The 27,017-nt window shown below is 49.1% G+C and overlaps 12 non-coding genes across 12 annotated transcripts; all 12 read left to right on the top strand.

The window, feature by feature from the left end:
- The first annotated feature begins 20,216 nt into the window (after positions 1 to 20,216).
- LOC135035704 (U1 spliceosomal RNA) lies at positions 20,217 to 20,380 on the top strand. Its single transcript, XR_010230678.1, has one exon. It is a non-coding gene; the product is annotated as a U1 spliceosomal RNA (small nuclear RNA).
- A 152-nt stretch (positions 20,381 to 20,532) lies between these two features.
- On the top strand, positions 20,533 to 20,695 carry LOC135035716 (U1 spliceosomal RNA). The gene has a single exon (XR_010230690.1). It is a non-coding gene; the product is annotated as a U1 spliceosomal RNA (small nuclear RNA).
- A 672-nt stretch (positions 20,696 to 21,367) lies between these two features.
- On the top strand, positions 21,368 to 21,531 carry LOC135035766 (U1 spliceosomal RNA). The gene has a single exon (XR_010230729.1). It is a non-coding gene; the product is annotated as a U1 spliceosomal RNA (small nuclear RNA).
- A 152-nt stretch (positions 21,532 to 21,683) lies between these two features.
- On the top strand, positions 21,684 to 21,846 carry LOC135035740 (U1 spliceosomal RNA). Its single transcript, XR_010230704.1, has one exon. It is a non-coding gene; the product is annotated as a U1 spliceosomal RNA (small nuclear RNA).
- Positions 21,847 to 22,517: 671 nt separating this feature from the next.
- Positions 22,518 to 22,681, top strand: LOC135035759 (U1 spliceosomal RNA). The gene has a single exon (XR_010230722.1). It is a non-coding gene; the product is annotated as a U1 spliceosomal RNA (small nuclear RNA).
- A 152-nt stretch (positions 22,682 to 22,833) lies between these two features.
- Positions 22,834 to 22,996, top strand: LOC135035785 (U1 spliceosomal RNA). The gene has a single exon (XR_010230747.1). It is a non-coding gene; the product is annotated as a U1 spliceosomal RNA (small nuclear RNA).
- Positions 22,997 to 23,667: 671 nt separating this feature from the next.
- LOC135035747 (U1 spliceosomal RNA) lies at positions 23,668 to 23,831 on the top strand. The gene has a single exon (XR_010230710.1). It is a non-coding gene; the product is annotated as a U1 spliceosomal RNA (small nuclear RNA).
- Positions 23,832 to 23,983: 152 nt separating this feature from the next.
- On the top strand, positions 23,984 to 24,146 carry LOC135035723 (U1 spliceosomal RNA). The gene has a single exon (XR_010230697.1). It is a non-coding gene; the product is annotated as a U1 spliceosomal RNA (small nuclear RNA).
- A 671-nt stretch (positions 24,147 to 24,817) lies between these two features.
- On the top strand, positions 24,818 to 24,981 carry LOC135035773 (U1 spliceosomal RNA). Its single transcript, XR_010230735.1, has one exon. It is a non-coding gene; the product is annotated as a U1 spliceosomal RNA (small nuclear RNA).
- Positions 24,982 to 25,133: 152 nt separating this feature from the next.
- LOC135035791 (U1 spliceosomal RNA) lies at positions 25,134 to 25,296 on the top strand. The gene has a single exon (XR_010230753.1). It is a non-coding gene; the product is annotated as a U1 spliceosomal RNA (small nuclear RNA).
- Positions 25,297 to 25,967: 671 nt separating this feature from the next.
- On the top strand, positions 25,968 to 26,131 carry LOC135035752 (U1 spliceosomal RNA). The gene has a single exon (XR_010230715.1). It is a non-coding gene; the product is annotated as a U1 spliceosomal RNA (small nuclear RNA).
- A 152-nt stretch (positions 26,132 to 26,283) lies between these two features.
- Positions 26,284 to 26,446, top strand: LOC135035708 (U1 spliceosomal RNA). Its single transcript, XR_010230682.1, has one exon. It is a non-coding gene; the product is annotated as a U1 spliceosomal RNA (small nuclear RNA).
- The last annotated feature ends 571 nt before the right edge of the window (positions 26,447 to 27,017 follow it).

Raw genomic sequence — 27,017 nt, 5'->3', positions numbered from 1 at the left:
TCTCGGCAGCTCCCGCAGGTAAGTCAACCTTCTTGCCCTATGTTCCCTCCCAACGGATGAAGACGCATCATTATCTGATGCAGTCATTTCGGCCCAATAGATATGCAAGAAGTTAAGATTCCCCTTTCTTTGCAGGTAGAGGAGGGAGAAGAGAGAAGAGGTCTGCAACCTCTTCAAGATCGCAGGAGCAGAGATCATCCTCTGCTTCTGCCAAATCCACTGCATGACGCTGGGGCTCTCTTGCAGGAGCCCGCACCAGTGGGGGCACGTCTAAAACTCTTCAGTCAGTTCTGGATTCATTCGGACATGGACTCGTGTGTTTTACAAATAGTGTCCCAAGGGTACAAACTGGGGTTTCAAGATGTTCCCCCTCAACGATTGTTCAAATCGGCCTTAGTCAGCAGGGAGAAGGTTTTTATTCAAGCCTCTTCGTGGTCCCTAAGCCGGACGGCTCAGTCAGACCAATCTGAAATCTGAAATCCCTCAATTTCTACCTAAGGAAATTCAATTTCAAGATGGAATCTCTCAGTGCAGTGATCTCCAGTCCGGAGGAAGGAGATTTCATGGTTTTAGTAGACATAAAGGATGCCTACTTACATGTTCCCATTTAGCCTCTGCATCAAGCTACCTGAGGTTTGCAATTCAGTATTGTCATTACCAATTTCAGACATTGCCGTTTGGTCTGTCCACGGCTCTGAGGATTTTCACCAGGGTGATCGCAAGCAAGGAGTAACAATTATCCCGTACTTGGATGATCTCTTGATAAAGGCGAGATCCAGGGACCAGTTAGTGCAAAACATTGCACTCTCCCTGACAGTTCTTCAACAACATGGTTGGCTCCTAAACTTGCCAAAATCGCAGTTGGTCCCAATGACGCGGTTGTTGTTTTTGGGAGTGATACTGGACACAGAAGAGGTTTTCTTCCAGTGGAAAGGCTCTGGAGATCCAGAGTCTGGTCAAACAAATTCTGAAACCAGCAAGAGTGTTAATCCATCAATGCATTTGGTTGCTGGGGAAGATGGTTGCGGCCTACGAGCCCATTCAGTTTGGCAGGTTCCATGCCAGAGTGTTCCAGTGGGACCTGTTGGACAAGTGGTCCGGATCCCACCTACACACGCACCGGAGGATAATCCTGTCTTCCAAGACCAGAATCTCACTCCATTGGTGGCTGCACACTCAGTTCTCACCTCCTAGAGGGGCGAAGGTTCGGGATCCAGGACTGGATCCTAGGGACCATGGATGCAACCCTCCGAGGCTGGGGAGCAGTCACACAGGGGGAAAACGTCCAAGGAAGATGGTCAAGTCGGGAAAGTTGTCTCCACATAAATGTTCTGGAGTTAAGGGCCATTTAATAACTGCAGACACAGTACGCACTGGGACGGGTGCCCAGCATCCTCTACGGACTAAGAGAAAAGGATTTACCGGTAGGTATTAAAATCCTATTTTCTCTAACGTCCTAGAGGATGCTGGGGACTCCGTAAGGACCATGGGGATAGACGGGCTCCGCAGGAGACATGGGCACTTTAAGAAAGACTTTAGTTCTGGGTGTGCACTGGCTTCTCCCTCTATGCCCCTCCTCCATACCTCAGTTTGATACTGTGCCCAGTGGAGACTGGGTGCTTTTCAGGAGCTCTCCTGAGCTTTCTGACAGAAAGTATTTTGTTAGGTTTTTAATTTTCAGGGAGCACTGCTGGCAACAGACTCCCTGCATCGAGGGACTGAGGGGAGAGAAGCAGCCCTACTCTCCGAGTTGCAAGGTCCTGCTTCTTAAGCTACTGTACACCATTAGCTCCAAAGGGATTAGCTCCAAAGGGATTGGTACGCAGGATCTCACCCTCGCCGTCCGTCCCCCTCGCAGAGCCGGAAGATAGAAGCCGGGTGAGTATGAGTAGAAAAGAAGACTTCAGAGGCGGCAGAGGACTTCATGATCTTCACTGAGGTAGCGCACAGCACTGCAGCTGTGCGCCATTGCTCCCATACACCTCACATACTCCGGTCACTGTAAGGGTGCAGGGCGCAGGGGGGGCACCCTGGGCAGCAATATAAACCTCTTTTTGGCAAAAATATAACATATATACAGCTGGGCACTGTATATATGTATGAGCCCCCACCAATTTTACAGTTTAAGCGGGACAGAAGTCCGCCGCCGAGGGGGCGGGGCTTCTCCCTCAGCACTCACCAGCGCCATTTTTTCTCAACAGCACCGCTGAGAGGAAGCTCCCCGGACTCTCCCCTGCTTATACCACGGTAGAGAAGAGGGTTGAAAAGAGAGGGGGGGGGAACATAATTCGGCGCAAATTACATACAGCAGCGCTACTGGACAAACATTAAGTTACTGTGTTATTCCTGGGTTATATAGCGCTGGTGAGTGTGCTGGCATACTCTCTCTCTGTCTCTCCAAAGGGCCTTGTGGGGAAACTGTCTTCAGAAAAAGTATTCCCTGTGTGTGTGGTGTGTCGGTACACGTGTGTCGACATGTCTGAGGAAGAAGGCTATATTAGAGAGGAGCGGGAGCAAATGAATGTGGTGTCTCCGCTGACACCTGATTGGATGGATATGTGGAATGTTTTAAATGCTAGTGTAAACTCATTGTACAAAAGATTAGACAAGGCTGAAGCTTTGGGACAGTCAGGGACTCAACCCATGCCTGATCCTATGTTGCAGGGACTGTCAGGGTCTCATAAGCGCCCACTATCCCAGATTGTTGACACAGATACCGACACGGATTCTGACTCCAGTGTCGATTACGATGATGCAAAGTTACAGGCAAAATTGGCAAAATCCATTCGATATATGATTATGGCAATAAAAGATGTTTTGCACATCACAGAGGAACCCCCTGTCCCTGACAAGAGGGTACATATGTACAAGGGAAAGAAGCCTGAGGTAACCTTTGAGGGGGTCACACGAGCTGAACGAGTTATGTGAAAAAGCTTGGGAATCTCCAGATAAAAGACTGCAGATTTCCAAAAGGATTCTTATGGCGTATCCTTTTCCATCAACGGATAGGTTACGATGGAAATCCTCCCGTAGGATGGACAAAGCATTAACACGCACAGCTACAGTTGGAAAATCAAATTTTTTACCTTATGTTCCCTCACAGCATAAGAAAGCTCCGCATTATCAAATGCAGTCCTTTCGGTCACAAAGAAACAAGAAAGTGCGAGGTGCGTCCTTTCTTGCCAGAGGTAGGGGCAGAGGAATAAAGCTGCACAACACAGCTAGTTCCCAGGAACAGAAGTCCTCCCCGGCCTCTACAAAATCTACCTCATGACGCTGGGGCTCCACTGGCAGAGTCCGGCCCATGTGATGTCATGCAGCTGCTCTGACCACGCCTCCTGTTTCTCCGTTGCCGACCCCATTTTGAAACCGTGCCCCCGCACCGCTCCATCTCCGACTTGGAAATGGAGTGTTGTTGACCCCCCTCCCCCCCCCCCCTTCACTGATTCACAGTCAGAGGTGATCGCATTATCTGCGGGGTGCCGCAGAAAATGCAGGCGGATGCGTATGCTCTTAGCAGTTTTTGCAGTTGGATTGCGATCCAACCTGAATCAGGCCCCATTACCTATCACAATGCACTGCGGGTAGTACAAAATGGGGTTAATATAGGAGAAAAAACCCCAGAGCTGTGCTCCTTAACTGTCCCTGGTGGCTAGTGGAGCGGCTGCCCAGTAATCAGTGTCCACGCCAGTGCGCACACGGCCCGCCCCCATCAGCGGCCTCGTGATCCCGGAGGGCGGTGTGTGTGTGACTGACCTTAGGAAGAAACCGGAGCCTCCGCTGCAGTGACCCAGCAACCGGGGCACGGGAGTATACTGCGCCACTGGGAGTGATGGAGCTGCAGTAAAGAGGTCTATTAGACCTAGCCTGCTGCAGCCCTTGTAGATTCTTATAAAAAAAGTTCTTCTTTTCATGCCAAAATTAATAGCTAAGAATAGGCTGCCTGAGGCAGCCCCCTGTTAAGTGGCCTGCTACTGAAGGCACCAACTACAAACTGAGCTCCCTGTTCATGGAAGCGAGGTTATAGAGGAGGGGGCGCTGAGCATCTTGGGAACAGTCAAAAGCTTTGAGCCTGTTGGTGCCTCAGATCAAGATCCTACTCTGGTGTACATATACAATGTGAATCCTTGTGGAGTCCAGTGTACCCCACAGAAGAAATGAATGCGTCACACCCATTGGCAGCAACATTAGAATAGCTGCTGATGGGCACAATTGAGAAAGGAAAGGGGGAAAACATTTGAATCCAGCACATATATGTAATTTGAATATGTAATTTGTACCTTCCTACTTTAAAATGTAATGGATGAACCTCACCCTGTGAGAACTATCTTCATGATCAAGAGATCTCATATGCAAGATAAGTATGTGTTGGGATAGGGCTGTGGAGGGCGGCTGCTCGGGCACACCCCTGTCAAGTTAAGGAGATTCAACTGAGGAAGCACAAGGGAACTCTCATCTGGGAACAACAACTGCAGGGAGAACACATTTTCAGACGAATGTGGGAGGGCAGAAGGCTGCCTAATACTGAAGCACCCCCAAACAACAAACCAAATGCAACAACTACTGCAAGCATTCCTGGGGGAAGGCCTGCAGCAGATGGATTTGCATATAGTGATGTCATCCAAGCAGTGGGCATAGTTGGCTGCAACCCTCGTCTGCATATGAAAAGAGAAAAGGGTCACGCAGGGCATGGTGGCCTTTGTGGGGTTGCGCTTGGATGACCCCTAAATCGCTTTATACACCCCCACCCCCCATCAGTGTGGGCTCATGTTGGCCATGCCCCAGCCCCTGAAGCATTCAAGCTGATTTCTTGCAGCAGCTGGACCCAGAAACAGCTCCAGAGTTGCTCTACAAGACAAGTAAAAGGGTGTGAGCCCTGCAGCACCACCTGTAGTTTGCATACACACATATATAGGACAGCATCTCTTATATGCCCCAGGGTCAATAAAATAGTATCCTTATCTAGGGTATCCATCCCCTCAGATAAGGTATCCGTCCATGCCGCTACAGCACTACACACCCAGGCCGACGCAATTGCCGGTCTGAGTAAGGTACCTGAATGTGTATAAATGGACTTCAGGGTAATCTCCTGTTTGCGGTCAGCAGACTCTTTGAGGGTAGCCGTATACTGGGACGGGAGGGCTACCTTCTTGGATAAGCGTGTTAATGCTTTGTCCACCCTAGGGGAGGATTCCCATCGTAACCTATCCATTGATGGGAAAGGATACGCCATAAGAATCCTTTTGGAAATCTGCAGTCTTTTATCTGGAGATTCCCAAGCTTTTTCACATAACTCGTTCAGCTCGTGTGACCCCCTCAAAGGTTACCTCAGGCTTTTTCACCTTGTACATATGTACCCTCTTGTCAGGGACAGGGGGTTCCTCTCTGATGTGCAAAACATCTTTTATTGCCATAATCATATATCGAATGGATTTTGCCAATTTTGGCTGTAACTTTGCATCATCGTAATCGACACTGGAGTCAGAATCTGTGTCTGTATCTGTGTCAACAATCTGGGATAGTGGGCGCTTATGAGACCCTGACAGTCCCTGCAACATAGGATCAGGCATGGGTTGAGACCCTGACTGTCCCAAAGCGTCAGCCTTGTCTAATCTTTTGTGCAATGAGTTTACACTAGCATTTAAAACATTCCACATATCCATCCAATCAGCTGTCGGCGGAGACACCACATTCATTTGCTCCTGCTCCTCTCTAATATAGCCTTCTTCCTCAGACATGTCGACACACGTGTACCGACACACCACACACACAGGGAATGCTTTTTCTGATGATGGCCTAACAGGAGGCTTTAAAATTTTCTTTCTAGTGTCCTTCGTTTGGGAGAAAAATGCAAAGGTACAAGACAGCTTTTCCTTGCCAATATCTCTCTTTTGCAGCTGTTTCTGGGTCCAGCTGCTGCAAGAAATCAGCTTGAATGCTTCAGGGGCTGGGGCATGGCCAACATGAGCCCACACTGATGGGGGGTGGGGGTGTATAAAGCGATTTAGGGGTCATCCAAGCGCAACCCCACAAAGGCCACCATGCCCTGCGTGACCCTTTTCTCTTTTCATATGCAGACGAGGGTTGCAGCCAACTATGCCCACTGCTTGGATGACATCACTATATGCAAATCCATCTGCTGCAGGCCTTCCCCCAGGAATGCTTGCAGTAGTTGTTGCATTTGGTTTGTTGTTTGGGGGTGCTTCAGTATTAGGCAGCCTTCTGCCCTCCCACATTCGTCTGAAAATGTGTTCTCCCTGCAGTTGTTGTTCCCAGATGAGAGTTCCCTTGTGCTTCCTCAGTTGAATCTCCTTAACTTGACAGGGGTGTGCCCGAGCAGCCGCCCTCCACAGCCCTATCCCAACACATACTTATCTTGCATATGAGATCTCTTGATCATGAAGATAGTTCTCACAGGGTGAGGTTCATCCATTACATTTTAAAGTAGGAAGGTACAAATTACATATTCAAATTACATATATGTGCTGGATTCAAATGTTTTCCCCCTTTCCTTTCTCAATTGTGCCCATCAGCAGCTATTCTAATGTTGCTGCCAATGGGTGTGACGCATTCATTTCTTCTGTGGGGTACACTGGACTCCACAAGGATTCACATTGTATATGTACACCAGAGTAGGATCTTGATCTGAGGCACCAACAGGCTCAAAGCTTTTGACTGTTCCCAAGATGCTCAGCGCCCCCTCCTCTATAACCTCGCTTCCATGAACAGGGAGCTCAGTTTGTAGTTGGTGCCTTCAGTAGCAGGCCACTTAACAGGGGGCTGCCTCAGGCAGCCTATTCTTAGCTATTAATTTTGGCATGAAAAGAAGAACTTTTTTTATAAGAATCTACAAGGGCTGCAGCAGGCTAGGTCTAATAGACCTCTTTACTGCAGCTCCATCACTCCCAGTGGCGCAGTATACTCCCGTGCCCCGGTTGCTGGGTCACTGCAGCGGAGGCTCCGGTTTCTTCCTAAGGTCAGTCACACACACACCGCCCTCCGGGATCACGAGGCCGCTGATGGGGGCGGGCCGTGTGCGCACTGGCGTGGACACTGATTACTGGGCAGCCGCTCCACTAGCCACCAGGGACAGTTAAGGAGCACAGCTCTGGGGTTTTTTCTCCTATATTAACCCCATTTTGTACTACCCGCAGTGCATTGTGATAGGTAATGGGGCCTGATTCAGGTTGGATCGCAATCCAACTGCAAAAACTGCTAAGAGCATACGCATCCGCCTGCATTTTCTGCGGCACCCCGCAGATAATGCGATCACCTCTGACTGTGAATCAGTGAAGGGGGGGGGGGGAGGGGGGTCAACAACACTCCATTTCCAAGTCGGAGATGGAGCGGTGCGGGGGCACGGTTTCAAAATGGGGTCGGCAACGGAGAAACAGGAGGCGTGGTCAGAGCAGCTGCATGACATCACATGGGCCGGACTCTGCCAGTGGAGCCCCAGCGTCATGAGGTAGATTTTGTAGAGGCCGGGGAGGACTTCTGTTCCTGGGAACTAGCTGTGTTGTGCAGCTTTATTCCTCTGCCCCTACCTCTGGCAAGAAAGGACGCACCTCGCACTTTCTTGTTTCTTTGTGACCGAAAGGACTGCATTTGATAATGCGGAGCTTTCTTATGCTGTGAGGGAACATAAGGTAAAAAATTTGATTTTCCAACTGTAGCTGTGCGTGTTAATGCTTTGTCCATCCTACGGGAGGATTTCCATCGTAACCTATCCGTTGATGGAAAAGGATACGCCATAAGAATCCTTTTGGAAATCTGCAGTCTTTTATCTGGAGATTCCCAAGCTTTTTCACATAACTCGTTCAGCTCGTGTGACCCCCTCAAAGGTTACCTCAGGCTTCTTTCCCTTGTACATATGTACCCTCTTGTCAGGGACAGGGGGTTCCTCTGTGATGTGCAAAACATCTTTTATTGCCATAATCATATATCGAATGGATTTTGCCAATTTTGCCTGTAACTTTGCATCATCGTAATCGACACTGGAGTCAGAATCCGTGTCGGTATCTGTGTCAACAATCTGGGATAGTGGGCGCTTATGAGACCCTGACAGTCCCTGCAACATAGGATCAGGCATGGGTTGAGTCCCTGACTGTCCCAAAGCTTCAGCCTTGTCTAATCTTTTGTACAATGAGTTTACACTAGCATTTAAAACATTCCACATATCCATCCAATCAGGTGTCAGCGGAGACACCACATTCATTTGCTCCCGCTCCTCTCTAATATAGCCTTCTTCCTCAGACATGTCGACACACGTGTACCGACACACCACACACACAGGGAATACTTTTTCTGAAGACAGTTTCCCCACAAGGCCCTTTGGAGAGACAGAGAGAGAGTATGCCAGCACACTCACCAGCGCTATATAACCCAGGAATAACACAGTAACTTAATGTTTGTCCAGTAGCGCTGCTGTATGTAATTTGCGCCGAATTATGTTCCCCCCCCCTCTCTTTTCAACCCTCTTCTCTACCGTGGTATAAGCAGGGGAGAGTCCGGGGAGCTTCCTCTCAGCGGTGCTGTTGAGAAAAAATGGCGCTGGTGAGTGCTGAGGGAGAAGCCCCGCCCCCTCGGCGGCGGACTTCTGTCCCGCTTAAACTGTAAAATTGGTGGGGGCTCATACATATATACAGTGCCCAGCTGTATTTATGTTATATTTTTGCCAAAAAGAGGTTTATATTGCTGCCCAGGGTGCCCCCCCTGCGCCCTGCACCCTTACAGTGACCGGAGTATGTGAGGTGTATGGGAGCAATGGCGCACAGCTGCAGTGCTGTGCGCTACCTCAGTGAAGATCATGAAGTCCTCTGCCGCCTCTGAAGTCTTCTTTTCTTCTCATACTCACCCGGCTTCTATCTTCCGGCTCTGCGAGGGGGACGGACGGCGAGGGTGAGATCCTGCGTACCAATCCCTTTGGAGCTAATCCCTTTGGAGCTAATGGTGTACAGTAGCTTAAGAAGCAGGACCTTGCAACTCGGAGAGTAGGGCTGCTTCTCTCCCCTCAGTCCCTCGATGCAGGGAGTCTGTTGCCAGCAGTGCTCCCTGAAAATTAAAAACCTAACAAAATACTTTCTGTCAGAAAGCTCAGGAGAGCTCCTGAAAAGCACCCAGTCTCCACTGGGCACAGTATCAAACTGAGGTATGGAGGAGGGGCATAGAGGGAGAAGCCAGTGCACACCCAGAACTAAAGTCTTTCTTAAAGTGCCCATGTCTCCTGCGGAGCCCGTCTATCCCCATGGTCCTTACGGAGTCCCCAGCATCCTCTAGGACGTTAGAGAAAATAGGATTTTAATACCTACCGGTAAATCCTTTTCTCTTAGTCCGTAGAGGATGCTGGGCACCCGTCCCAGTGCGTACTGTGTCTGCAGTTATTAAATGGCCCTTAACTCCAGAACATTTATGTGGAGACAACTTTCCCGACTTGACCATCTTCCTTGGACGTTTTCCCCCTGTGTGACTGCTCCCCAGCCTCGGAGGGTTGCATCCATGGTCCCTAGGATCCAGTCCTGGATCCCGAACCTTCGCCCCTCTAGGAGGTGAGAACTGAGTGTGCAGCCACCAATGGAGTGAGATTCTGGTCTTGGAAGACAGGATTATCCTCCGGTGCGTGTGTAGGTGGGATCCGGACCACTTGTCCAACAGGTCCCACTGGAACACTCTGGCATGGAACCTGCCAAACTGAATGGGCTCGTAGGCCGCAACCATCTTCCCCAGCAACCAAATGCATTGATGGATTAACACTCTTGCTGGTTTCAGAATTTGTTTGACCAGACTCTGGATCTCCAGAGCCTTTCCACTGGAAGAAAACCTCTTCTGTGTCCAGTATCACTCCCAAAAACAACAACCGCGTCATTGGGACCAACTGCGATTTTGGCAAGTTTAGGAGCCAACCATGTTGTTGAAGAACTGTCAGGGAGAGTGCAATGTTTTGCACTAACTGGTCCCTGGATCTCGCCTTTATCAAGAGATCATCCAAGTACGGGATAATTGTTACTCCTTGCTTGCGATCACCCTGGTGAAAATCCTCAGAGCCGTGGACAGACCAAACGGCAATGTCTGAAATTGGTAATGACAATACTGAATTGCAAACCTCAGGTAGCTTGATGCAGAGGCTAAATGGGAACATGTAAGTAGGCATCCTTTATGTCTACTAAAACCATGAAATCTCCTTCCTCCGGACTGGAGATCACTGCACTGAGAGATTCCATCTTGAAATTGAATTTCCTTAGGTAGAAATTGAGGGATTTCAGATTTCAGATTGGTCTGACTGAGCCGTCCGGCTTAGGGACCACGAAGAGGCTTGAATAAAAACCTTCTCCCTGCTGACTAAGGCCGATTTGAACAATCGTTGAGGGGGAACATCTTGAAACCCCAGTTTGTACCCTTGGGACACTATTTGTAAAACACACGAGTCCATGTCCGAATGAATCCAGAACTGACTGAAGAGTTTTAGACGTGCCCCCACTGGTGCGGGCTCCTGCAAGAGAGCCCCAGCGTCATGCAGTGGATTTGGCAGAAGCAGAGGATGATCTCTGCTCCTGCGATCTTGAAGAGGTTGCAGACCTCTTCTCTCTTCTCCCTCCTCTACCTGCAAAGAAAGGGGAATCTTAACTTCTTGCATATCTATTGGGCCGAAATGACTGCATCAGATAATGATGCGTCTTCATCCGTTGGGAGGGAACATAGGGCAAGAAGGTTGACTTACCTGCGGGAGCTGCCGAGATCAAATTAACTAGGCAGTCACCAAACAAGGCTTCACCTTCATAGGGAAGAGACTCCCTTTCTTCTTGGAGTCAGCATCAGCATTCTCCTGGTGAATCCACAATGCCCTCCTATCCGAGACTGCCATGAAATTGGCCCGTGAACTCAAGAGTCCTATATCCCTTGCAGTCTCACGTAAGTATGCTGCAGTGTCCTTGATATGATACAACGTAAGGAGTATCCCATCTCTCCAGGGTATCTATATCGGATGACAAGGTATTCGACCAATTCTTGAATACTACTACTCACCCATGCACATGTAATGGCAGGTCTAAGTAATGTACCCGTGGTTACATAACTAGAAATAATGTAGCTTCCTGCATACGATCCGCTGGATTTGTTAGAGGGCCCCGTGCAGAACAGGGGGTGACTCCCACTTTATTCTGTCCGCGGCGGGAAATGAATAAACAACCAGAATCCTTTTGGGGATTTGAAACCATCTTGTCGAGCTGGCCCAGACTTTCTCAAACAGAGATGGAGGAACGTTACATCAGCTTTCATTATATATCTATATATACATACATATAGACCCCTTTGTCAGTAACAGCAGGGTCTTCAGTGATTTTAATATGTCCTTAATATCCACAATCATGTACTGAATGCTCCTTGCCAATATTGGATCTAATCAGGAAACATTATGGTCGACATAGGAATCAGTATCCGTGTCAGTATCAGTGTGTAGTAACTGGGCAAAATAACATTTTTGCGACCCCGCGGGGCCTGAGGGAAAAGAAACATAGCCATGAACATCACATCTATTCTCTACGTCTGTGTCTGGGACACAGATTTATCCAACCTTACTCTGATATTACTGAAACATTTACCCAGTCAGTTATTGGTGGTGCCAACAGGGCCACCATCATATGTCTGCATTCCTAATATAGTTTCCTCTTGGGAAAAACATTCAGCCACTGACATGTTGACACACATGTACCAAGTACCCACAGACACACCGGCTTATGGGGGACAGACCGTCAGTAAATCTGTCAGAGGGACACAGCACGAGTGGAGAGGCCGCAGCAGAAATGTCTGCACTGGTGTCAGTAGGTGACTGAGGCAGGGATGACTGGGAGATAGTGGGTGACTGAAGCATGTATGAGTGGGAGATAGTGGGTGACTGAGGCCGGGGTGACTGGGAGATAGTGAGTGACAGGGAGATAGTGGGTTACTGAGGGAGGCGTGATAGGAAGGGGTTGGGTAAGTATGGGAAGAAAGTGGGTGACAGGGATAATAAATGACTAAGGCAGGGGTGATAGGGAGATAGTGGATGACTGTGGCAGGGGTGACAGGGACAGTAAGAGACTGAGGCAGGGGTGACAGGGATAGTGGCTGACTGAGGCAGGGGTGACTGGGAGATAGTGGGTGACTGAGGCAGGGTTGACAGGGATAGTGGGTGACTGAAGCAGGGGTGATAGGGTGACAGTGGGTGACTCAAGCAGGGGTGACTGGTATAGTGGGTGACTGAGGCAGGGATCGCAGGTATAGTGGTTGACTGAGGCAGCGGTGACTGGGAGATAGTGGGTAACTGAGGCAGGGGTGACAGGGAAAGTGTGTGACTCAGGCAGGGGTGATAGGGAGATAGTGGGCAGCATATCTCTGCGTCACTGCAGCAGCACATTCCTGCTTCAATGACAGCAGCACATCCCTGCCTCACTTATAGCAGCACATCCCTGCCTCGCTGACAGCAGCACATCCCTGCCTCGCTGACAGCAGCACATCCCTGCCTCGCTGACAGCAGCACATCCCTGCTTCGCTGACAGCAGCACATCCCTGCTTCGCTGACAGCAGCACATCCCTGCCTCGCTGACAGCAGCACATCCCTGCCTCGCTGACAGCAGCACAGCACTGCTTCGCTGACAGCAGCACATCACTGCTTCACTACCAGCAGCACATCCCTGCCTCACTGGCAGCAGCACATCCCTGCCTTACTGACAGCTGTATATAGGGCCTAATTCAGACCTGATCCCTGCTGTGCATATTCACACAACAGGAGATCAGGTCTGAAGTGCGTGTGTGCTGGTGCCGCAGTGCACCGGCACATGCCAGAGATGCGATCAGCATCTCTGCCCAGTGAGCGCCTCTGCCTGATTGACAGGCAGAGGCGGTCACTGGGCAGGAGGAGTCGGGCCAGCGGCGTTGTGCCGCCATTTTGGGGGCACAGTCAGGACAACGCAGACATGACCGGACCGTATGGGGGCGGGCCGTGACGGCTGCGTGACCCGGACAGCAACGGGCCTTATTTACTAAAATCTCAGATAAATTTTATGGCATTTATGTGCAGTCTAGTTTGCACAGTTGATAGAGTGTTGATCTTGCACTATCAATGTAAGCCTCACATAGGTTTGATACACATGTAAGTTTGTTTTTATTTTACTACATTGTGGTTTGTGGCTCTATACCATGTAATGCATGTCTTTTAACAGTAGTCAAGTCTTCCAATGTGCTTGTTAGTGAAACCCAATAGATAGCTTTATTTTATTTTGTTTCTTCAAATATTGAATGCATATGTCTTATAACTTTTTTTTTTAAATATATATACATTTTTATTATAAGATTTTCAATGACACAAGTACATACAAGTTGCAGATTATGGATTGTGAAGGACAAATCAACCATATAAACAATTTAAGCAATTTAAATTACATGCAGGTAGTAGAATATCAAACTCCTTGGATGAGAGTTGGTCGTAATAAACTAGGATAGAAAAGAATAAAGTAGAAAATAAGATTTTAAACCTACCGGTAAATCTTTTTCTCGTAGTCCGTAGAGGATGCTGGGGACTCCGTAAGGACCATGGGGATAGACAGGCTCCACAGGAGACACGGGCACTTTAAGAAAGACTTTAGTTCTGGGTGTGCACTGGCTCCTCCCTCTATGCCACAGTTAGAGAAACTGTGCCCAGAGGAGACGGACAGTATGAGGAAAGGATTTTGTTAATCCAGGGCAAGATTCATACCAGCCACACCAATCACACCATATAACTTGTGATAAACTACCCAGTTATCAGTATGAAAAAACAACATAGCATCAGTGCAGGACCGATGCAACTATAACATAACCCTTATTGAAGCAATAACTATATACAAGTATTGCAGAAGTAGTCCGCACTTGGGATGGGCGCCCAGCATCCTCTACGGACTACGAGAAAAAGATTTACCGGTAGGTTTAAAATCTTATTTTCTCTAACGTCCTAGAGGATGCTGGGGACTCCGTAAGGACCATGGGGATTATACCAATGCTCCAAAACGGGCGGGAGAGTGCGGATGACTCTGCAGCACCGATTGAGCAAACATGAGTTCCTCCTCAGCCAGGGTATCAAACTTATAGTATTTTGCAAAGGTGTTTGAACCCGACCAAGTAGCAGCTTGACAAAGCTGTAGTGCCGAGACCCCTCGGGCAGCCGCCCAAGAAGAGCCCACTTTCCTCGTGGAATGGGCCTTGACCGATTTCAGTAACTGCAATCCAGCCATAGAATGCGCTTGCTGAATCGTGTTACAAATCCGGCGAGCAATAGCCTGTTTTGAAGCAGGGGCACCAATCTTGTTGGTTGCATACAGGACAAACAGCGCTTCAGTTTTCCTGACTCTAGCCGTCCTGGCCATGTAAATTTTCAAAGCCCTGACCACATCAAGTAACTCGGAATCCTCCAAGTCACGCGTAGCCACAGGCACCACAATAGGTTGGTTCATATGAAAAGATGAGACCACTTTTGGTAGGAATTGAGGACGGGTCCGCAATTCCGCTCTATCCACATGGAATACCAAATATGGGCTTTTATGTGACAAAGCCGCTAATTCCGACACTCGCCTAGCCGAAGCCAAGGCTAATAACATGACCACCTTCCATGTGAGATATTTTAACTCCACTGTTTTAAGTGGTTCAAACCAGTGTGATTTTAGAAAACTTAACACCACGTTAAGGTCCCAAGGTGCCACCGGAGGCACAAAAGGAGGCTGAATATGCAGCACTCCTTTTACAAAAGTCTGAACTTCTGGAAGAGAAGCCAATTCTTTTTGAAAGAAAATGGATAAGGCCGAAATCTGGACCTTAATAGAGCCTAATTTTAGGCCCAAATTCACTCCAGTTTGTAGGAAGTGAAGGAAACGGCCCAGATGGAATTCTTCCGTAGGAGCATTCCTGGCCTCACACCAAGAAACATAATTTCGCCATATACGGTGTAATGTTTTAACGTTACATCCTTCCTAGCCTTTATCAGCGTAGGGATGACCTCAACCGGAATGCTAGGATCCGGCATTCAACCGCCATGCCGTCAAACGCAGCCGCGGTAAGTCTTGGAACAGACAGGGCCCCTGATGCAACAGGTCCTGTCTTAGAGGGAGAGGCCACAGATCTTCTGTGAGCATTTCCTGCAGATCCGGATACCAGATGGCCAATACTCCGGATACTCCGTGGCCAATCTGGAACAATGAGGATTGTTCTCACTCCTCTTTGTCTTATTATCCTCAACACCTTGGGTATGAGAGGAAGAGGAGGAAATACATAGACCGACCGGAACACCCACGGTGTCACTAGGGCGTCTACAGCTACTGCCTGAGGGTCTCTTGACCTTGCGCAATACCTCTGTAGCTTTTTATTGAGCCGGGACAACATCATGTCTATCTGTGGCAGTTCCCACTGACTTGTAATCTGTGCAAAGACTTCCTGATGAAGTCCCCACTCTCCCGGATGTAGGTCGTGTCTGCTGAGGAAGTCTGCTTCCCAGTTGTCCACTCCCGGAATGAACACTGCTGACAGTGCGCTTGCGTGATTCTCCACCCAGCGAAGAATTCTGGTGGCTTGTGCCATCGCCACTCTGCTCCTTGTGCCGCCTTGGCGGTTTACATGAGCCACTGCGGTGACGTTGTCTGACTGGATCAGAACCGGTTGGTCGCAAAGTAAGGTCTCCGCTTGACGTAGGGCATTGTATATGGCCCTTAGATCCAGGATGTTGATGTGAAGACAAGTCTCTTGACTTGACCAAATACCTTGGAAATTTCTTCCCTGTGTGACTGCTCCCCAACCTTGGAGGCTTGCGTCTGTGGTCACCAGGATCCAGCCCTGAATGCTGAATCTGCGTCCCTCGAGAAGGTGAGCACTCTGCAGCCACCACAGGAGTGATACCCTGACCCTGGGGGACAGGGTGATCAACCAATGCATCTGTAAATGTGACCCGGACCACTTGTCCAGTAGGTCCCATTGGAAAGTCAGCAAAAAGAAAAAGAGAAAAGGACTGTATTTGTCGATGCACAGGAAGAAGGGTGACCTGATTATCACAATCTTCTGGAGAATTATTAAAATTTAACTTTTATTAGTGTCAAATTAAAATAGTGTGATGATAACTGACAACAAACTACGAGTATAGACGAAACATAAAGGTTAAAATCAAGACGTATACAACATATACCACAAGTGCAATGAAATAATAAGTGTGATTAAAGATTAAAATATGTGTCCGCGTGTCTGTTCTTATATCCAATTATATAATATTGCTCACAATATTTACTCAGTCTGATAATAGTTGTCAGCAATTGGTCTTCATATGTTCACATGACCATTTGTCAGTATTTATAATATCTGGAGTATTATAATATCTCACACTATTTTAATTTGACACTAATAAAAGTTAAATTTTAATAATTCTCCAGAAGATTGTGATAATCAGGTCACCCTTCTTCCTGTGCATCGACAAATACAGTCCTTTTCTCTTTTTCTTTTTGCTGACTAACCTTAGCTGTAGTCGATAGCACCCCCACAAATAATTGTGAATACTTGAATGCAATAGGGGTTATTTTGGAGCTGTATATAGTTCCAAATCTGATATAATACAATTGTGTGTGTGCAGATACAATCCCACCCCCCATTGGAAAGTCCTCGCATGGATCCTGCCGAATGGAATGGCCTTGTATGATGCCACCATCTTTCCCAGGACTCGAGTGCAGTGATGCACTGACACCTGTTTTGGTTTCAATAGGTTCCTGACAAGAGTCATGTGTTCCTGGGCCTTTTCTATCAGGAGATAAACCCTCTTCTCGTCCGTGTCCAGAATCATGCCCAAGAAAGACAGACGAGTAGTAGGAATCAACTGCGACTTCGGGATATTGAGAATCCAGCCGTGTTGCTGTAACACTTTCAGTGAAAGTGATACGCTGTTCAGCAACTGCTCTCTTGATCTCGCTTTTATGAGATCGCCCAAGTACGGGATAATTGTGACACCTTGCTTGCACAGGAGCACCATCATTTCCGTCATTACCTTGGTGAAAATTCTCAGGGCCATGGAGAGACCAAACAGCAACGTCTGAAATTGGCAATGACAGTCCTGTACCGCAAATCTGAGGTACGCCTGATGAGGTGGATAAATGGGGACATGAAGGTATGCATCCTGTACACAAATGCGGACAACAGGTGTCAAGCCGTGTGTTGCCTTTGTCAAGCTGTAATAAGTAGGGATAAGGACGTTAACCACCTCGGAACATCCTCCCTTATACGTCACCTGCAGCGCATTAATCATAAGTCAGTGACAAGTTCAAAAACTTTGGATGACAGCGGAAGCAGTCCACTGACCACCTTCCTCTTGTAACCAAGCTCCTGCAAACCACACCACCAACTCCCTCAGTGTCAATTTCCTCCTTAGACAGGAGAGCCAATAGTCCTGCAGGCCATGTCACTGGCAAGTCTGACGAGTCCTCTCCTGCCTGGGATTCCTCCGATGCATCCTTGAGTGTAACGCCTACTGCTGCTGGCGCTGCTGTTGTTGCTGCTGGGAGTCGATCGTCATCCCAGAGGGGAAGTCGGAAGACCACTTGTACTACTTCCAGTAAGCAATTGACTGTCCAACAGTCCTTTGCGAGGAAGATGAAATATCACAGCAGTCATCCTGCTGCAAAGCGGATAACTCAGGTCTGGGTGGTGAGAAACGTGGTTCCGGTATCCATCGTTAATTTAGAGGCAACTAGAGACTTGATTGAGGTACTGTGTCCCCGGTACCAAATACCCTCTAGGTTCCATTTCTCTAGGCAGGCGATACCGAAAATGTACACAGACCTCAGAAAAAGAGTCACCAGTGTCCTAAAAAATGCAGTTGTACCCAATGTCCACTTGTCTGTGGTTAAGTGGAGCAGGGCAGACTCAGGACTATATGACTGTGACAGCCCACTGGGTAGATGTATTGCCTCCCGCAGCAAGAACAGCAGCGGCGGCACCAGTAGCAGCATCTCGCAATTGCCAACTCGTTCCTAGGCAGGCTACGCTTTGTATCACCGCTTTCCATAAGAGGCACACAGCTGACAACCTCTTACGGAAACTGAGGAACATCATCGCAAAATGGCTTACCCCAATTGAACTCTCCTGGGGATTTGTGACATCGGACAACGCCACCAATATTGTGCGTGCATTACATCTGGGCAAATTCCAGCACGTCCCATGTTTTGCACATACATTGAACTTTGTGGTGCAGAATTATTTAAAAAACGACAGGGGCGTGCAAGAGATGCTGTCGGTGGCCCGAAGAATTGCGGGCCACTTTCTGCATTCAGCCACCGCATGCCGAAGACTGGAGCACCACCAAACATTCCTGAACCTGCCCTGCCATCATCTGAAGCAAGAGGTGGTAACGAGGTGGAATTCAACCCTCTATATGCTTCAGAGGATGGAGGAGCAGCAAAAGGCCATTCAAGCCTATACATCTGCCCACGATATAGGCAAAGGAGGGGGAATGCACCTGACTCAAGCGCAGTGGAGAATGATTTCAACGTTGTGCAAGGTTCTGCAACCCTTTGAACTTGCCACACGTGAAGTCAGTTCAGACACTGCCAGCCCTAGTCAGGTCATTCCCCTCATCAGGCTTTTGCAGAAGAAGCTGGAGACATTGAAGGAGGAGCTAAAACAGAGCGATTCCACTAGGCATGTGGAACTTGTGGATGGAGCCCTTAATTCGCTTAACCAGGATTCAATCTGTTGAAATCAGAGCACTACATTTTGGCCACCGTGCTCGATCCTAGATTTAAAACCTACATTGTATCTCTCTTTCCGGCAGACACAAGTCTGCAGAGGTTCAAAGACCTGCTGGTGAGAAAATTGTCAAGTCAAGCGGAACGTGACCCGTCAACAGCTCCTCCTTCACATTCTCCCGCAACTGGGGGTGCGAGGAAAAGGCTAAGAATTCCGAGCCCACCCGCCTGCAATAAGCAATCCAACTGCAAAAATTGCTAAGAGCATACGCATGCGCCTGCATTTTCTGTGGCACCCCGCAGATAATGCGATCGCCTCTGACTTTCAATCGGTGCGGGGGGGGGGGGTCAGCAACACTCCATTTCAAAGTCGGAGATGGAGCGGTGCGGGGGCAGGGCTTCAACGGAGAAACAGGAGGCGTGGTCAGAGCGGCTGCATGACATCACATGCAGCCGCTGCGATCACAAAAATGGTGGCGGCTTCCTGCGCACACGTACAGTCTGCACCAACAGGAGGCTAAACCATTTTTTATGATCACGCTGAACTGCACTGAGACTGCAATTTCAGCGTGGTCAAGAAGGGAGGCGGCATACTGGGTGGCCATGCCCTGTGATGGGTGGCCCCAGCATGCGAACCAAAGGATTGCAAATTCTGTTACTTAGCAGAATGTGCAATCCTTACTGAATTAGGCCCATTGATTACAAAATTATAAACAATATTTGAAGTTTTTCTTCAGGGACTAACACAAAAGATGCTTGGGGCTACTAACACATGGGTAAGCCACGTAAAGCTTCCCATGGGTCAGTGGCATCACAACGGGGTTGCGGCACACACCCGAGTGTCACCCGCCAAGGGGGGTGACACCAAAGTGCCGGCTCTTCTTCAGTGACAGAATATGGGTGTTTCACTGTGACATTACGTGCAACACCCAGTTTCTGTCACTGTGCAGGAGCCAGCACTACTCACACACTAGTCCCCGGGTGCAGCCCCCAACCCCCGGGATACCCGCAGCAACAAAATGGTGATTCAGGCCACGCCCCTACCTATGAGACCATGCCTCCTTTTTACCATTGCCCTGCTTATCTGCGCGCACTGCATTACAATCTCCCTCGCCGCCTCTCTGGGTGTCACCAGTGATAGTGACACCTCTGCCATGCTTGTAGCAGCTGGTCCTAAGATCTACGCCTCCAGCCCTGAGTGTTTTCCCTTGTGACGTGTTGATCATCATAGCGAAGCAGATGCTTACAGAAAACTGCTGGTGCTTAGATTGAAAAGAAAAACATTGACGAACCCATCATTTCAGCGACAGGGTCTGCCACACGACTGACTGAAATGACTGGTTGGTTTGGGCCCCCACCAAAAAAGAATCAATCAATCTCTCCTTGCACAAACTGGCTCTACAGAGGCAAGATGTCCTCCCTTGTGCTGCCTCAGTTGAATCTCCTTTACTTGACAGAGATGTGCCTGAGCAGCGGCCCTCCCCAGCCCTATCCCAAATCATACTTATTTTGCATAGGAGATACCATGGTCATGAAGATTGTTCTCCCAGGGTGAGGTTCATTCATTGCATTCTGGGTATGCTGACCCCTGTGATTTCCCCAAATGTGGGAAACTCAATTGCATTATTTGTGGTAGTGGGGGACAGTGTTTGTGCTTTCTTCTGGTCAACTCTGGTAAAAATCAGATTTCTTTGTCTCAGATCTTCCTCTAGCCTTGTTCCTCTTTCGAGAGTTCCCTTGTGCTGCCTCAGTTGGATCTCCTTCACTTGACAGGGGGGTACCCGAGCAGCGACCCTCCCCAGCTCTAGCCCAACTCCTACTTACCTGCCAGGTGAGATACTATGATCATGTAGGTGCTTCTCCCAGGGCAAGGCTCACCCATTGCACTCTGGGTGTGCTGCCCCTGTGATTTCCCCAAATGTTGGAAACTTGACTGCATAATTTGTGTTTCCCCTGGTCGGCTCTCGTATAATTCAGATCTCTTTGTCTCAGGTCTCTCTCCAGCCTAGTTTGCTGTCTGTTTCCACTTCTCTTTTCTTGAGCCGCTCCCTTCTATGCCCTTGCGCACTATCCTAACTTCTCCCGTCTGCTTACTTTGTGCCTTCCAACACACAATGCAAACTTCAGGTAGTGCTGCAGGGCCCTCACCCTTTTAACTGCCTCACAGAGCAGCTCTGGAGCTGTTACAGTGCCCAGCTGCTGCAGAGAAATCAGCTTGAATGCTTCAGGGGCTGGGGCATTGCCAACATGAGCCCCACACCGAAGGAGGGTGGGGGTGTTTAATGCGAACTAAGGGTCATCCAAGCGCTGCAAAAGGCCGCCATGCCCTGCATACCCCTTTTCTCTTTTCATATGCAGATGAGGGTTCCAGCCAACTTTGGCCCACTGCTTGGATGACATCACCATATGCAAATCCATCTGCTGTAGGCCTTCCCCCAGGAATGCTTGCACTAGTTGTTGCATTTGGTTTGTTGTTTGGGGGTGCTTCAGTATTAGGCAGCCTTCTGCCCTCCCATGTTCATCTGAAAATATGTGTTCTCCCTGCAGTTGTTGTCCCCAGATGAGAGTTCCCTTGTGCTGCCTCAGTTGAATCTCCTTTACTTGACAGAGATGTGCCTGAGCAGCGGCCCTCCCCAGCCCTATCTCAAATCATACTTATTTTGCATAGGAGATACCATGGTCAAGAAGATTGTTCTCCCAGGGTGAGGGTCATTCATTGCATTCTGGGTATGCTGACCCCTGTGATTTCCCCAAATGTGGGAAACTTGGCTGCATTATTTGTAGTAGTGGGGGACTGTGTTTGTGCTTTCCTCTGGTCAGCTCTGGTAAAAGTCAGATTTTTTTGTCTCATTTCTTCCTCTAGCCTTATTCTTCTTTTGAGAGTTCCCTTGTGCTGCCTCAGTTGGATCTCCTTCACTTGACAGAAGGGTGCTTGAGCAGCGACCCTCCCCAGCTATAGCCCAACTCCTACTTACCTGCCAGGTTAGATACTATGATCATGAAGCTGCTTCTCCCAGGGCAAGGCTCACCCATTGCACTCTGGGTGTGCTGCTCCTGCGATTTCCCCAAATGTGGGACACTTGACTGCATAATTTGTGTTTCCCCTGGTCGGCTCTCGTATAATTCAGATCTCTTTGTCTCAGGTCTCTCTCCAGCCTAGTTTGCTGTCTGTTTCCACTTCTCTTTTCTTGAGCCGCTCCCTTCTATGCCCTTGCGCACTATCCTGACTTCTCCCGTCTGCTTACTTTGTGCCTTCCAATGCACAATGCGAACTACAGGTAGTGCTGCAGGACCCACACCCTTTTACTTGCCTTACAGAGCAGCTCTGGAGCTGTTACAGTGCCCAGCTGCTGCAAGAAATCAGCTTGAATGCTTCAGGGGCTGGGGCATTGCCAACATGAGCCCCACACCGAAGGAGGGTGGGGGTGTTTAATGCGAACTAAGGGTCATCCAAGCGCCACAAAAGGCCGCCATGCCCTGCATACCCCTTTTCTCTTTTCATATGCAGATGAGGGTTCCAGCCAACTTTGGCCCACTGCTTGGATGACATCACTGTATGCAAATCCGTCTTCTGCAGACCTTCCCCCAGGAATGCTTGTACTAGTTGTTGCATTTGGTTTGTTGTTTGGGGGTGCTTCAGTATTAGGCAGCCTTCTGCCCTCCCATGTTCATTTGAAAATATGTGTTCTCCCTGCAGTTGTTGTCCCCAGATGAGAGTTCCCTTGTGCTGCCTCAGTTGAATCTCCTTTACTTGACAGAGATATGCCTGAGCAGCGGCCCTCCCCAGCCCTATCCCAAATCATACTTATTTTGCATAGGAGTTACCATGGTCATGAAGATTGTTCTCCCAGGGTGAGGTTCATTCATTGCATTCTGGGTATGCTGACCCCTGTGATTTCCCCAAATGTGGGAAACTCGACTGCATTATTTGTGGTAGTGGGGGACTGTGTTTGTGCTTTCCTCTGGTCAGCTCTGGTAAAAGTCAGATTTCTTTGTCTCAGATCTTCCTCTAGCCTTGTTCTTCTTTCGAGAGTTCCCTTGTGCTGCCTCAGTTGGATCTCCTTCACTTGACAGGGGGGTGCCCGAGCAGCGACCCTCCCCAGCTCTAGCCCAACTCCTACTTACCTGCCAGGTGAGATACTATGATCAGGAAGGTGCTTCTCCCAGGGCAAGGCTCACCCATTGCACTCTGGGTGTGCTGCTCCTGCGATTTCCCCAAATGTGGGACACTTGACTGCATAATTTGTGTTTCCTCTGGTCGGCTCTCGTATAATTCAGATCTCTTTGTCTCAGGTCTCTCTCCAGCCTAGTTTGCTGTCTGTTTCCACTTCTCTTTTCTTGAGCCGCTCCCTTCTATGCCCTTGCGCACTATCCTGACTTCTCCCGTCTGCTTACTTTGTGCCTTCCAACGCACAATGCGAACTACAGGTAGTGCTGCAGGGCCCACACCCTTTTAGTTGCCTTACAGAGCAGCTCTGGAGCTGTTACAGTGCCCAGCTGCTGCAAGAAATCAGCTGGAATGCTTCAGGGGCTGGGGCATTGCCAACATGAGCCCCACACCGAAGGAGGGTGGGGGTGTTTAATGCGAACTAAGGGTCATCCAAGCGCAGCAAAAGGCCGCCATGCCCTGCATACCCCTTTTCTCTTTTCATATGCAGATGAGGGTTCCAGCCAACTTTGGCCCACTGCTTGGATGACATCACTGTATGCAAATCCGTCTTCTGCAGACCTTCCCCCAGGAATGCTTGTACTAGTTGTTGCATTTGGTTTGTTGTTTGGGGGTGCTTCAGTATTAGGCAGCCTTCTGCCCTCCCATGTTCATTTGAAAATATGTGTTCTCCCTGCAGTTGTTGTCCCCAGATGAGAGTTCCCTTGTGCTGCCTCAGTTGAATCTTCTTTACTTGACAGATATATGCCTGAGGAGCGGCCCTCCCCAGCCCTATCCCAAATCATACTTATTTTGCATAGGAGATACCATGGTCATGAAGATTGTTCTCCCAGGGTGAGGTTCATTCATTGCATTCTGGGTATGCTGACCCCTGTGATTTCCCCAAATGTGGGAAACTCGACTGCATTATTTGTGATAGTGGGGGACTGTGTTTGTGCTTTCCTCTGGTCAGCTCTGGTAAAAGTCAGATTTCTTTGTCTCAGATCTTCCTCTAGCCTTGTTCTTCTTTCGAGAGTTCCCTTGTGCTGCCTCAGTTGGATCTCCTTCACTTGACTGGGGGGTGCCCGAGCAGCGACCCTCCCCAGCTCTAGCCCAACTCCTACTTACCTGCCAGGTGAGATACTATGATCAGGAAGTTGCTACTCCCAGTGCAAGGCTCACCCATTGCACTCTGGGTGTGCTGCTCCTGCGATTTCCCCAAATGTGGGAAACTTGACTGCATAATTTGTGTTTCCCCTGGTCGGCTCTCGTATAATTCAGATCTCTTTGTCTCAGGTCTCTCTCCAGCCTAGTTTGCTGTCTGTTTCCACTTCTCTTTTCTTGAGCCGCTCCCTTCTATGCCCTTGCGCACTATCCTGACTTCTCCCGTCTGCTTACTTTGTGCTTTCCAATGCACAATGCAAACTACAGGTAGTGCTGCAGGGCCCACACCCTTTTACTTGCCTTACAGAGCAGCTCTGGGGATGTTACAGTGCCCAGCTGCTGCAAGAAATCAGCTTGAATGCTTCAGGGGCTGGGGCATAGCCAACATGAGCCCCACACCGAAGGAGGGTGGAGGTGTTTAATGCGAACTAGGGGTCATCCAAGCGCCGCAAAAGGCCGCCATGCCCTGCACGCACCTTTTCTCTTTTCATATGCAGACGAGGGTTGAAGCCAACTTTGACCCACTGCTTGGATGGCATTACCATATGCAAATCAATCTGCTGCAGGCCTTCCCCCAGGAATGCTTGCACTAGTTGTTGCATTTGGTTTGTTGTTTGGGGGTGCTTCAGTATTAGGCAGCCTTCTGCCCTCCCATGTTCATCTGAAAATATGTGTTCTCCCTGCAGTTGTTGTCCCCAGATGAGAGTTCCCTTGTGCTGCCTCAGTTGAATCTCCTTTACTTGACAGAGATGTGCCTGAGCAGCGGACCTCCCTAGCCCTATCTCAAATCATACTTATTTTGCATAGGAGATACCATGGTCAAGAAGATTGTTCCCCCAGGGTGAGGGTCATTCATTGCATTCTGGGTATGCTGACCCCTGTGATTTCCCCAAATGTGGGAAACTTGACTGCATTATTTGTAGTAGTGGGGGACTGTGTTTGTGCTTTCCTCTGGTCAGCTCTGGTAAAAGTCAGATTTCTTTGTCTCATTTCTTCCTCTAGCCTTATTCTTCTTTTGAGAGTTCCCTTGTGCTGCCTCAGTTGGATCTCCTTCACTTGACAGAGGGGTGCTTGAGCAGCGACCCTCCCCAGCTATAGCCCAACTCCTACTTACCTGCCAGGTGAGATACTATGATCATGAAGGTGCTTCTCCCAGGGCAAGGCTCACCCATTGCACTCTGGGTGTGCTGCTCCTGCGATTTCCCCAAATGTGGGACACTTGACTGCATAATTTGTGTTTCCCCTGGTCGGCTCTCGTATAATTCAGATCTCTTTGTCTCAGGTCTCTCTCCAGCCTAGTTTGCTGTCTGTTTCCACTTCTCTTTTCTTGAGCCGCTCCCTTCTATGCCCTTGCGCACTATCCTGACTTCTCCCGTCTGCTTACTTTGTGCCTTCCAATGCACAATGCGAACTACAGGTAGTGCTGCAGGACCCACACCCTTTAACTTGCCTTACAGAGCAGCTATGGAGCTGTTACAGTGCCCAGATGCTGCAAGAAATCAGCTTGAATGCTTCAGGGGCTGGGGCATTGCCAACATGAGCCCCACACCGAAGGAGGGTGGGGGTGTTTAATGCGAACTAAGGGTCATCCAAGCGCCGCAAAAGGCCGCCATGCCCTGCATACCCCTTTTCTCTTTTCATATGCAGATGAGGGTTCCAGCCAACTTTGGCCCACTGCTTGGATGACATCACTGTATGCAAATCCGTCTTCTGCAGACCTTCCCCCAGGAATGCTTGTACTAGTTGTTGCATTTGGTTTGTTGTTTGGGGGTGCTTCAGTATTAGGCAGCCTTCTGCCCTCCCATGTTCATTTGAAAATATGTGTTCTCCCTGCAGTTGTTGTCCCCAGATGAGAGTTCCCTTGTGTTGCCTCAGTTGAATCTCCTTTACTTGACAGAGATGTGCCTGAGCAGCGGCCCTCCCCAGCCCTATCCCAAATCATACTTATTTTGCATAGGAGATACCATGGTCATGAAAATTGTTCTCCCAGGGTGAGGTTCATTCATTGCATTCTGGGTATGCTGACCCCTGTGATTTCCCCAAATGTGGGAAACTCGACTGCATTATTTGTGGTAGTGGGGGACTGTGTTTGTGCTTTCCTCTGGTCAGCTCTGGTAAAAGTCAGATTTCTTTGTCTCAGATCTTCCTCTAGCCTTGTTCTTCTTTCGAGAGTTCCCTTGTGCTGCCTCAGTTGGATCTCCTTCACTTGACAGGGGGGTGCCCGAGCAGCGACCCTCCCCAGCTCTAGCCCAACTCCTACTTACCTGCCAGGTGAGATACTATGATCATGAAGGTGCTTCTCCCAGGGCAAGGCTCACCCATTGCACTCTGGGTGTGCTGCCCCTGTGATTTCCCCAAATGTGGGAAACTTGACTGCATAATTTGTGTTTCCACTGGTCGGCTTTCATATAATTCAGATCTCTTTGTCTAAGGTCTCTCTCCAGCCTAGTTTGCTGTCTGTTTCCACTTCTTTTTTTTTGAGCCCCTCCCTTCTATACCCTTGTGCACTATCCTGACTTCTCCTGTCTGCTTACTTTGTGCCTTCCAATGCACAATGCAAACTACAGGTAGTGCTGCATGGCCCACAACCTGTTACTTGCCTTACAGAGCAGCTCTGGAGCTGTTACAGTGCCAAGCTGCTGCAAGAAATCAGCTTGAATGCTGGGGCATTGCCAACATGAGCCCCACACCGAAGGAGGGTGGGGGTGTTTAATGCGAACTAAGGGTCATCCAAGCGCCGCAAAAGGCCGCCATGCCCTGCATACCCCTTTTCTCTTTTCATATGCAGATGAGGGTTCCAGCCAACTTTGGCCCACTGCTTGGATGACATCACTGTATGCAAATCCGTCTTCTGCAGACCTTCCCCCAGGAATGCTTGTACTAGTTGTTGCATTTGGTTTGTTGTTTGGGGGTGCTTCAGTATTAGGCAGCCTTCTGCCCTCCCATGTTCATTTGAAAATATGTATTCTCCCTGCAGTTGTTGTCCCCAG

Source organism: Pseudophryne corroboree, unplaced genomic scaffold, assembly GCF_028390025.1.
Source record: "Pseudophryne corroboree isolate aPseCor3 unplaced genomic scaffold, aPseCor3.hap2 scaffold_611, whole genome shotgun sequence".
In the NCBI taxonomy this organism is placed as follows: domain Eukaryota; kingdom Metazoa; phylum Chordata; class Amphibia; order Anura; family Myobatrachidae; genus Pseudophryne; species Pseudophryne corroboree.
The sequence above is the reverse complement of the archived record's forward strand: the minus strand, read 5'-3'. Positions and strand labels throughout refer to the sequence as shown.